Source organism: Monodelphis domestica, chromosome 7 (assembly GCF_027887165.1).
Source record: "Monodelphis domestica isolate mMonDom1 chromosome 7, mMonDom1.pri, whole genome shotgun sequence".
NCBI lineage: Eukaryota > Metazoa > Chordata > Mammalia > Didelphimorphia > Didelphidae > Monodelphis > Monodelphis domestica.
The window spans coordinates 127,490,053-127,501,073 of NC_077233.1; positions in this window are offsets into that span (position 1 = coordinate 127,490,053).

An 11,021-nucleotide genomic window follows, 5' to 3' on the forward strand; every position below is an offset into this window, starting at 1 on the left:
AATTTTGGTACTTGTATGAGTACTTCATAAAGAGTGTAGATACAAGGATGTCCCACAACTTAATGTATGTCAAATGTCGCAACCTCGAGTCCACATTAGTATTTCCTGTGTGCTCTTTTGGCACTATCCAGGTTAAGTCTGTGCTTTTTGTTTTTATCCCATTTCCTGGAATCAGACACAAACATTAATCATAGTCCCATAACATTTTATCAATAAATGGCAGGTTCCCATAGTCTAAAGCTGTTTGGGTATGTATTAATAATATAGCAAGTATGTATGTTTTAAACTTATATTACTGCAAAGAGAGAGAAAAAAAATTTTAATTGTATGTACCTTTTATACAAGAAATGAGGAAAGGGGGAAAATCAAATATTCAAAAGAAAGGCAATAATAAAAAAAATAAGGGAAAGAAGAAAAAAAGCAGGAATTCAATGTGTTTTTGAAAAACAGCATCCATTTGTCAATGAATTATTAACTTCAATGCATGTGATAGGATACAGTCAATCAGTCTCAACAGAAGATTCTCTCTTTACATTTGAGCAATGAATCCAAGAGTCCTTCTCTCCAACCTTTATAGATGTTGGAGTAGTTAACAATATTTGGAATGGTCCTTCCCAGGAAGGCTGAGTTGATCCAGTACCCTGGAAATTCTTAATATAAACCTTGTCTCCTGGGTTCAGATTGTGAAGAGAGAAGTCTAGTGGTCTGGCTTGTACTGCAGTTCCGCATTCATGGAGTTCATGCAGTTTATGCTGTAATTCCTGTATATAGGAAGCAATAGTAGTATCTCCCCCTAATATTGATCTATACGCCGCGGAGAAAGGCTTAGCTTGTATAGGCAGATGTCCAAAAAGCACCTCAAATGGTGATATATGTAAGTCTCCTCTAGGCCTGCTTCTAAGATAAAATAGGGCCAGAGGGAGAATTTCAGGCCATTTTAAATGGGTCTCAGTGCATAATTTGCCAACCATAGTTTTAAGTTATTTATTCATCCTTTCAACTTGGCCTGAGCTCTGGGGATGATATGGAACATGGAATTTGGGAGTTATCCCCAAGCAATAATATATTTGGTTTAAGACAGAATCAGTAAAATGACTTCCTCTATCTGAATCAATATGTGCTGTCAGGCCAAAGAGAGGAATAATTTCTTTTAAAAGCCCCTTAGCAACAAAAGCCGCTGTGGCTCAGGTCACAAGAAATGCTTCCGGCCATCTGGTCAGTTGATCTACTATGACTAGACAAAATTTATAATGTCTGGCCTTTGGCATTGTTATGAAATCTATCTATAGGTGCTAAAAAGGTGTGTAAGCCAGAGGATGCCCACCAAAAGCTTTGCCATGAAAGGCGTATTGGTTATATGCCTGGAAGGTAAAGCAGGCTGAACACACTTTAGAGACTATGGTAGTTATACCAGGGGCTATCCATACTCTCTTAACAGAGTCCACAATTCCCTGGGTACCAAAGTGACCATTTTTTGTGAACAGATTGGCAAATTTGGTGATAGAAACTTCTAGGGAGCAGGTATCAGATGATACCAATACTCCATTAATATGTTTTGCTTTAAAATTTTGTTTCCATTTTTCCACTTCCTTTTCATTATAGGAAAGTGATAAATTTAAACCATCAGTGGTTATTAATGTTAAAATTAATCCAGGCCCTTCTATGGCTGCTAGCTTTGCAAGAGTATCTGCTCAGTCATTTCCCCTAGAGACAGGGTCAGAGCAACTTGTATGGGCAGAGCAATGAACTACTGCTAGGGCTTGAGACAGTTTGAGAGCAGAAAGAACTTCATTAATAATTTCTGCATTAGCTATGGATTTTCTAGCTGAGGTTAAAAATCCTCTCTGGAGCCATACCATCCCGACTGAGTGACAAATGCCAAAAGCATATCTAGAATCCATATAAATTGTTGCCTTTTTATCCTTGGCAATTATACAAGTGTGTTTCAGAGTTATGAGCTCTGCACCTTTAATACTAATATTAGAGGGCAGTGAAGCTGACCACTCAGTGGCAAATTCTATGACTACAGCAGCTCCAATGTAGCGTATGCCATCACTCATAAAAGAGGAACCATCAGTAAATAACACCAGATCTGGATTGTCTAAGGGAGTGTCCAAAAGATTATCTCAAGGCTTTTCTGCCATGGACACTAGTGTTTCACAACTACGTAATGGTTCTCCTGAAGTTGGTAAATCTGGAAGCAAGGTGGCAAGGTTAAGAGTTGAAGAGCACTGCAAGGTAATGTTTTCATTGTTTAATAAGGTTATCTCATACCTTGTAATTCACTGATCAGAAAATGCCTGAGTTCTATGTCTTAGCAACAATGCTTCTACCTCATGTGGGCACATAATTGTTATTGGGCATCCTAATGCTAGATCAAGAGTTTTTATCATTAGTAAGTCTGTAGCAGCTACTCCTCTAAGACATGGCGGTGCTCCTGATGCTCCTGGGTCCAGTTGGGCAGAATAATAAGCAACTGGGCGCTGAGAAGGCCCCAAAGTCTGAGTTAAGACACCTGAAGCTACCCCTCTTCGCTCATGTACATACAAAGTAAATGGCTTGTTGTAATCTGGGATGTCTAGAGCGGGGCCAGACAGGATAGCCTTTTTTAGATCTGATAGAGCTGACAGGTGTTCTGGTTTTAATTTGAGGGGTTCAGGGACCGAATCCCTTGTTAGCGCTATAAGGGGTTTAGTAATTTCCCCATAGCAAGGAATCCATTGTCTACAAAACCCTTTTGCTCCCAAAATTGCTCTCAACTGTTTCTTAGTGGTAGGAGTGCTTAAATTTTGAATATTCTCAATTCGTTTGGGAGAAATAAAGTGGGCACCCGCAGTCAGGATGAACCCCAAATATTCTACTTTAGGGAGGCACCACTGAACCTTATCCATTGAGATCTTATGCCCTCTTTTGTGCAATTCCAAAAGAAGGTGTTTGCTATCTTTCTGACATGCTTCTGCTTCTGTTGAAGCCAAGAGTAGATCATCTACGTATTTGATTAATTTGCTGTTTTTAAATTTTATATTATCTGTATCTTGGCTCAAAATTTGCGCAAATAAGCTCAGGCTGTCTATGAAACCTTGTGGCAAACAACTCCAGGAGTATTTATGGCCTTGCCAGGTGAAAGCAAAGATATGCCTGGAGTTCTCATGTATGGGTATGGAAAAGAAGGCTGAGCATAAGTCTACTACAGTAAAGTAGGTAGCTGTGCTAGGAATAGAAGAAATAATAGTATTGATGTTGGAAAGTACAGTGTCTCTTTATAACGTGATTGTTCACAGCCCTCAAATCCTGCATGAATCTATAGAGGGGTTTGCCATTGGGCCCTCTTTTTGTTTTTTTAATGGGCAGGATGGGTGTGTTGTATTAAGATTTACAAGGGATTATTATTTCCTGTGGAATTAATGAGTTAATTACTGGGGTAATTCCCTCAATTGCCTCTTTTGAGAGGGGATACTGAGGAATGAAAGGAGGTGGGCTAAATTTAGTTTTTATTTGCACAGGAACAGCCAACTTAAGTAAGCCTACATCAGAAGAAGATGTGGCCCAAAGAGACTCCAGTATATCTTCAGGTATTGCAAAGGCGGGATGCTTTTTTTCCTCCTGACTCTCTGAGAGAATTACAGGGAGTAAATTTAAAGATTCCTCAGGTACTTCCAATGATAAGGAACCATCTGGGGAGCAAGTTATTGTGGCTCTGAGTTTGCATAGAAGGTCCCTCCCCAGCAAATTTAAAGGGGAGTCAGGCATCAAAAGGAAGGAATGTTGTACCTCTAGTGGTCCTACAGAAACCATTCTAGGGGAAAGTCTTTCAACTCTTTGGGGTATTCCTGATACTCTCATTACATTCTCTGAGCCAACAGAATAACATTGTAAATCGGGTGTTCTCTTTAATACAGACTGGGAAGATCCAGTGACTAATAGACAATCATAATAGGTGTTACCCACCATTAAAGTAACATGGGGTTCATTAGTATGGGGGGGGTAGTGGATAGGGACAAAGGGTAGTAGGACATCAGGGTCTAGAAAATCAAAGGTTGTATCCTCTGATTCCTGTGCCCCAGCTCCCCCACCCCCCAGACACCTTCATTGTGTTTGGGAAGTTTCTTGGGCACCCCCCTGAAGGGGACCCCCCTGAGGGGCATTAGCACCTCAAGTATTTTTTGGACGAGCACCATTTTTTTTAAATTATATTTTATTTGATCATTTCCAAGCATTATTCATTAAAGACATAGATCATTTTCTTTTCCTCCCCCCATCCCCCCCCACCCCCCATAGCCGATGCGCAAATCCACTGGGCATTACATGTTTTCTTGATTTGAACCCATTGCCATGTTGATAATATTTGCATTAGAGTGTTCATTTAGAGTCTCCCCTCTGTCGTGTCCCCTCAACTGTTGTATTCAGGCAGTTGCTTTTCCTCGGTGTTTCCCCTCCCATAGTTTATCCTTTGCTTATGAATAGTGTTTTTTTCTCCTAGATCCCTGCAAATTGTTCAGGGACATTACACCGCCACTAATGGAGAAGTCCATTACGTTCGATTATACCACAGTGTATTAGTCTCTGTGTACAATGTTCTCCTGGTTCTGCTCCTCTCGCTCTGCATCACTTCCTGGAGGTTGTTCCAGTCTCCATGGAATTCCTCCACTTTATTATTCCTTTTAGCACAATAGTATTCCATCACCAACATATACCACAATTTGTTCAGCCATTCCCCAATTGATGGGCATCCCCTCGTTTTCCAGTTTTTGGCCACCACAAAGAGCGCAGCTATGAATATTTTTGTACAAGTCTTTTTGTCCATTATCTCTTTGGGGTACAGACCCAGCAGTGCTATGGCTGGATCAAAGGGTAGATATTCTTTTGTCGCCCTTTGGGCATAGTTCCAAATTGCCCTCCAGAATGGTTGGATCAGTTCACAACTCCACCAGCAATGAATTAATGTCCCTACTTTGCCACATCCCCTCCATCATTCATTACTTGACGAGCACCATTTTTTATATATTGTTGTGGAGTTATTTCATTTGAGTAATCATTTTCCCAATATCTATTCCTATAGTCATCATTCCTAAAGTTGTGATTTGCATTGTCATAATTATATTTATTTCTATAATTATCACTTTTGTAGTTGTTATTAAACTGTGTATTCCTTCCTATAATCTTGAGAAAAGCTCTATACTGTACCGTATTGTGGCCCTTTTCCCCACAGAAGTGGCAGGTAATGGATTGATAATTAGATTTCTGGAGAGGGGCAAGTGTCATTGGTTCATTATCATGCCCACTTTCTATTTTAGCTATCTTATCTTTTAAACATCTCATTTCTTTCTTCATTTCCTCCATGGCATCATTATTTTCTTCCTCCTTTTCTTTGTTTCCCTTTAAAGCATATATAGCTGTTTTCCACAATTCTTCAAGGTCCATCTCTGACCATCTTGGACAATGTGTTCTAAAATAATCCTTAATCGTTTTGTAAAAGTTATTGACAAAGATCCTTCTAACTTGTCTTAAGCTATTCTCTTTAGTTAGGTCAAAATCCAGGTATCTGTCCCCAAATTTGATTATTCTATCCATGAATCTGGAGGGTGTTTCTTCCTCATTTTGCTTAATTTTCTCAAGTTCTATCCACTTATCTGTACTGTCTGCACATTCCCTCATTGCTGTAAAGATGGCCTCTCTACAATGGTATGGTTGTAGATAATCCTCAGGGATGTTATAGTCCCATTCGGGATCCTGAGATGGCCAATGTGCTGCATTATGCCCCCAGGTTTTGTTGACATGAGCAATTATTTTATTTTTCTCACATTCAGTTAAAAAAGCCTGTAGCAAGTTTTCAACATCCTTGTAAGATGGATTATACTGAAAAAAAATATGTCCCCCTACTTTTTTGTTACTATAAAGGGATCATGTTCATATGTGGGGATATTTTGTGTAAATTCATTTTTGGGGGGAGTAAACAGTATCCTGTGTCTTAAAGTCACCACATCCCCATTCTGTCCCATTTCAAGTACTTCTCTTAGAGGAAACAGGCCTCTAGTGTGAATCTTAAAATTTCTCAGACTCTACCTTGGAACATTTGGTTAAGGCTATTCCCCATTTTAAACAATGAAGGCACTTGATCAGGAATGTGAGGACTCTAACATTACTCCACCCATACTTAAGCATACTTTAGGGGAAGATAAAGTTGTAAACTCCTTACTGAACAATGAAAAGTACTTAACCCATACTTAAAGTGAAGGAAAAACCCTTAAGCTAAGTCTATTTTTAGATCTAATACAAAAGGATGCTAAGTACCTATGAAGGTCAAATTAATCACTAAAAGGTCAGGCAACTTGCAAACTTGCAAGGGGCAAAGAGGTGTGAACTTACTCAGAAGTTTTAGTCTTCCCAGAGAAGTTGAGAACTAAAGAAGATGTGAATCAAGAATGGTCAGTCCTGTGAAAACGTCTACTGTGATTGGTAAATGTGAGAACTTAGGGGAGCTGACATAGGAGAAAATTCTCTTTAAAAGGAGGTCAGAAAGGCCTCTGAAGAAGATGAGCTTGCCAAAGCTGAATTGGAGGCTGGTTCTCTCTTGGTGGCTGAACTTAGTTCAGCTTCCTGAGCTAGACTGGAGGGTCTCTCTGAACACTAGAGTTTTGCTTGGAAGGATCTTGTGGTGAGTGATTAAAGACTGACTTAGTCTCTCTTAAGGTTCAGGCCTAGGCCATGTTGGCCTAGGCCCTTCAAACTATATTTCTCTTATTCTCTCTCCTTTTCCTTAATTCCTTAATTTATATTAATTAAAAGCTCCTTAAAACCCAGCTGACTTGGGTATATTTAATATTTGGGAATTTTCCCATGGTGACCACTATATTTTTTATTTGAAACCATTATTTTCGTGGTCACAGTTTATGGCAAACACTCTTTTGTTTGTAACACTAGTTGAATTTTGTACTTGTGGGTCAGTTTGATTAGGACAAGTTTCTCTAAGAGGACGAGATCTCCTTTGGGTTGGAATTTGGTTTTCTGTGGGAGAGGAAACATGAGAAACTGAGATTTCAGGGGAAGGGTTTGGGGGATTAAATTCAGTCAAAATTTGCACTACACGGGAGAAGCAGTCTGTTAACTGAGCTATAGGGAAAGTGTTTTCCATCTCTATTTCAGGGAAGGAAATTTCCTCATTCAAAGGTATGTTTCTGGTAGGGTGGATGTTTGCCAATTGATCCTGTGAGAAACATTTTAAGTTTTCAAATTGGGCTTGCATGTTCTCTTACATCTTTTTTATGTCCTCAATTTTTTGAGTTTTTCTGAACTTCAGCTTCAATTAATTTTTTTATGTTAGCATCTCTAAACACAGTGCTGAGGAGTACAAAAATGACATTACCTATTAATATAAAAAATTGGAGGTATGCTGTATTCCTCAATGTCCCTAATTCTTCAACCACCATATAAATGTCAAAGAATGTAGTATTCATATATTTATATATGTATGTATATATATATATATGTATGTATTAATATATATACACACACACATATATATAGTAATTATTTTTCTAATGGTCTTCACAAAACACATGGGGAACAGGACAAAGCCAAAACTTTCTACAGGTTTTTTTCCACTCCTAATCTAGGCAGTTGTTCCCTAAGGTAAAGGAAATTTAGAAACAGCTCTCCCAGCCAGGACCTTAGGGCCCTGTTGCTAAGATTAAAAACAGCTGTATTCTATCTAATTTAAGGAGAGAGGGAGAAAAGAAAACTCAAGTCAGTTGCCAAAAATTTATGGTGTTTTAATTACAACAGGAGGAAGAAAGTATTAGAGGGAGAAAGAGAGAGAGAGAGAGAAGGAAAAAGGGAGAGAAGGAAAGAAGTTTAACTTAGAATCACTCTGGTTCAGGCTGAGCCAAAGCGGGCGTTAAGGCCTTAGATAACCAAGGCAGAGAAAGGGATCAGTCCTTATCACTCACGTGACCAATCTGAGGGAAAGCAGTCTGTGGGGCTCCTCCAACCTCAAGCACCAGCCTTGAACTGAACTCTAGCCCTCTTCACAGGAAGTCCCGAGAACTCCAGAGGCTGTTCTCTACTTCACTTCCTGTGTCTCACATGTGCCAATGGTGACTCTAACTTGACCTAGGACTGCCCAGAGGTCTGTCCTTTTTTTGCACATGTCTGTTGAAGGCCATTTTCTCAAATAATTAAATCTTGAGTTTGCTGCAGCCCTTCCTAATCTTGTTACACTGAGTAGGGTGGAGAATGTAGTTTCCAAGACCTGATTCTGTTATTCCAAGTATCTCTATTGTTATTGATCAGGAAATAGCTAAATCTGATCTTCTAAAGAATGGTCTGAATAGGGTGGAGTAGTTTTGAAATTCACACATATAGATGGATTTCAACAAAACTGGTTAAATTATATATCTAATATATATATTTAGAGAATTTAATAAGCTAAGAAATTAATTATAATTTTAAGGGTCTTCAGAAATAATTTTACATAACTAGTGGTTTCTGAATGGATGATATATGTGTGTGTGTGTATGTAATAAAGAATGTTGCATTAAAGGTAGAGAAACAAAAAAATATTCCTACCAAGGTGTTTATATGTATCAGGAAGCCAGAAAAAAGAGCTCTTACAAAGCTCTTCATTTTAATTTCCTTCCAGCAGAACAATCTAGATTTCTATTTTTTTAAATTAATTTATTTAGTCAATTTAGAACATTATTCCTTGGTTACAAGAGTTACATTATTTCCCTCCTTCCCCTACCCCAACCCTTCCCATAGCCAACGCGCAATTTCATTGGGTATTACATGTGTCCTTGATCAGAACCTGTTTCCATGTTGTTGGTGTTTGCATTAGGATTTTCCTTTAGAGACTACATCCCCAGCCATATCCCCTCGATCCATGTATTCAAGCAATTATTTTTCTTCTGTGTTTCTACTCCCACACTTTTCCCTCTAAATGTGGATAGTGTTCTTTCTCGTAGATCACTCGTAGTTGTTCAGGATCACTGCATTGCCACTAATGGAGAAGTCCATTACATTCAAACAATCTAGATTTCTTGATGATGTTCTAAACCCCAATAAGTTTTATATTGTTTAAAAATATGTTTGCCAAGGTTGAAATATTTGCTAAATCTGTAAAAATTTTGACAAATATCCATCAGTTATTAGGTTTTTTATGTCATACAGCAACTTCTTTGAAATATGATAGTGGGTTTGTTTGCTACTGTAATTAATTGGGCTATTGTGACTTTGGGGGACTTTGGTACTTTATTAAATATTCATGTTACTGTTTTATTCTGGAAATCATTTTGTACTCGCACATAGCTGCCACAGTTTGTCACTGATTTTAAGCTATATATTTTTGATTTTTAAAACTTTTTTTTTTAAACCCTTACCTTCCATCTTGGAGTCAATACTGTGTATTGGCTCCAAGGCAGAAGAGTGGTAAGGGCTAGGCAATGGGGGTCAAGTGACTTACCTAGGGTCACACAGCTAGGAAGTATCTGAGTCCAGATTTGAACCTAGGACCTCCCATCTCTAGGCCTGGCTTTCAATCCACTGAGCTACCCAGATGCCCCCTTAAAACTTTTTTAAAAAAATTTTTATTGCATGTGCAATGTAGTATCTGAGTTTTATTTTTCTCTCCTTTTGTATTTTAAGCACATGTCAACAGTATTGAGAAGATTTTTCTTTAATTTTTTCTTATTTTGCAGTAATATATGTTTTAAATACATTTGTTCTAACATTAATGCATGCCCCCAAAGCATTAGACTATAAAAATGATGACATTGATTATTTTAAAAAATTTATGGGACTTTGCTTAATGAGTCTGTCTGATTTCAGGACAAGAGAATACAAAAAAGAGCCAATGCACAGTGCCAAAGAAGCACAAAGCTAAACTGCATAGTGCCAATCTAGCACAAGGTAAAAGAGACCAAACAATTGTGGTGGAGATTGATGGAATTTTGAGCCAAGACAAGAGGACTTGAACTTGTTTGGGGTTCAAGGTTGTGGCTGTTTAACATGTGTTAAAGGCAGGTCTTCCTTGTCCCACATTCTACCAAGTATCTCAAATTTGGCTCCTACCTGGCTCTTATAATCTAGTCCCTTTTCTGTCTTTCATAGTGTGGCAAACTTTTGCCACTGGCTACTGATTGAGTAAATGCATCATTGCTTAAATCATTTTAATTGGGCCCTGATTCAAGGACGTGTTATAGATTTGTTTTTCCTTTACTTAGATTTTTTTAGACGTAAGACTTTTATATTTTGTATTTCATCCACAAGTTATTTTTCTCTTTTATTTGGATTTTTTCATGTTTTTGATTTTCTTTTTCAAAATTGATTCATGTACCTCATAATACAGCCATGCATCCCTGAGTGATCCCTGTGTTTGTTATTATTTACCTCAGGGGGGGCCAAGTTATTGTTGTGAACTTTGATTTAAATTGAGCAATTTTATGATAAGAAACTTGCTACCTCCCAGAATCCAGAATGCCCCATGAAGATAGATGTCTGCAGAGACCACATACTGTACCAGAAGATCCAGAGTGAACTTTGGGATGTGAATTGAACTAAGGAGGGTTGAAATGCCTTTGTTTTGAATGTATACTCTTATGCCAAAGGGGACTGCCTCCGAATTGGTTTTTTGTCAACCTAGTAATCATTAGTTTTGTTCTCTTTTCCTCTTATCCACAAATTATTGCAATTTTTAAGTTGATTATGTTTCCATGATCCTTTTGGGGAAACTGGTTTCCCAATAGGATCACAGGGAGATATGTATAAATGGAGATTTTGAGCCTTTGGACTTCATCTCCCAGAAGTCCCTTAGTTTTTCCCAAGGTTCTATTTTCCTGCATCCCCATGTTTTTTTATTGTATTTAAGTGGCTGTAACCCCTCCCTCATCTTCTTTTTGAACCTGCAACTGGGCTGAAGTCAGGAAGTTCTTAATATAATATTTAGTTATTTATTATTAATTTTTAAACCCACAATTAGGTGAACACAGAATAGTATACTTGTCATATCTTTGGAAAAGAAAAGATTT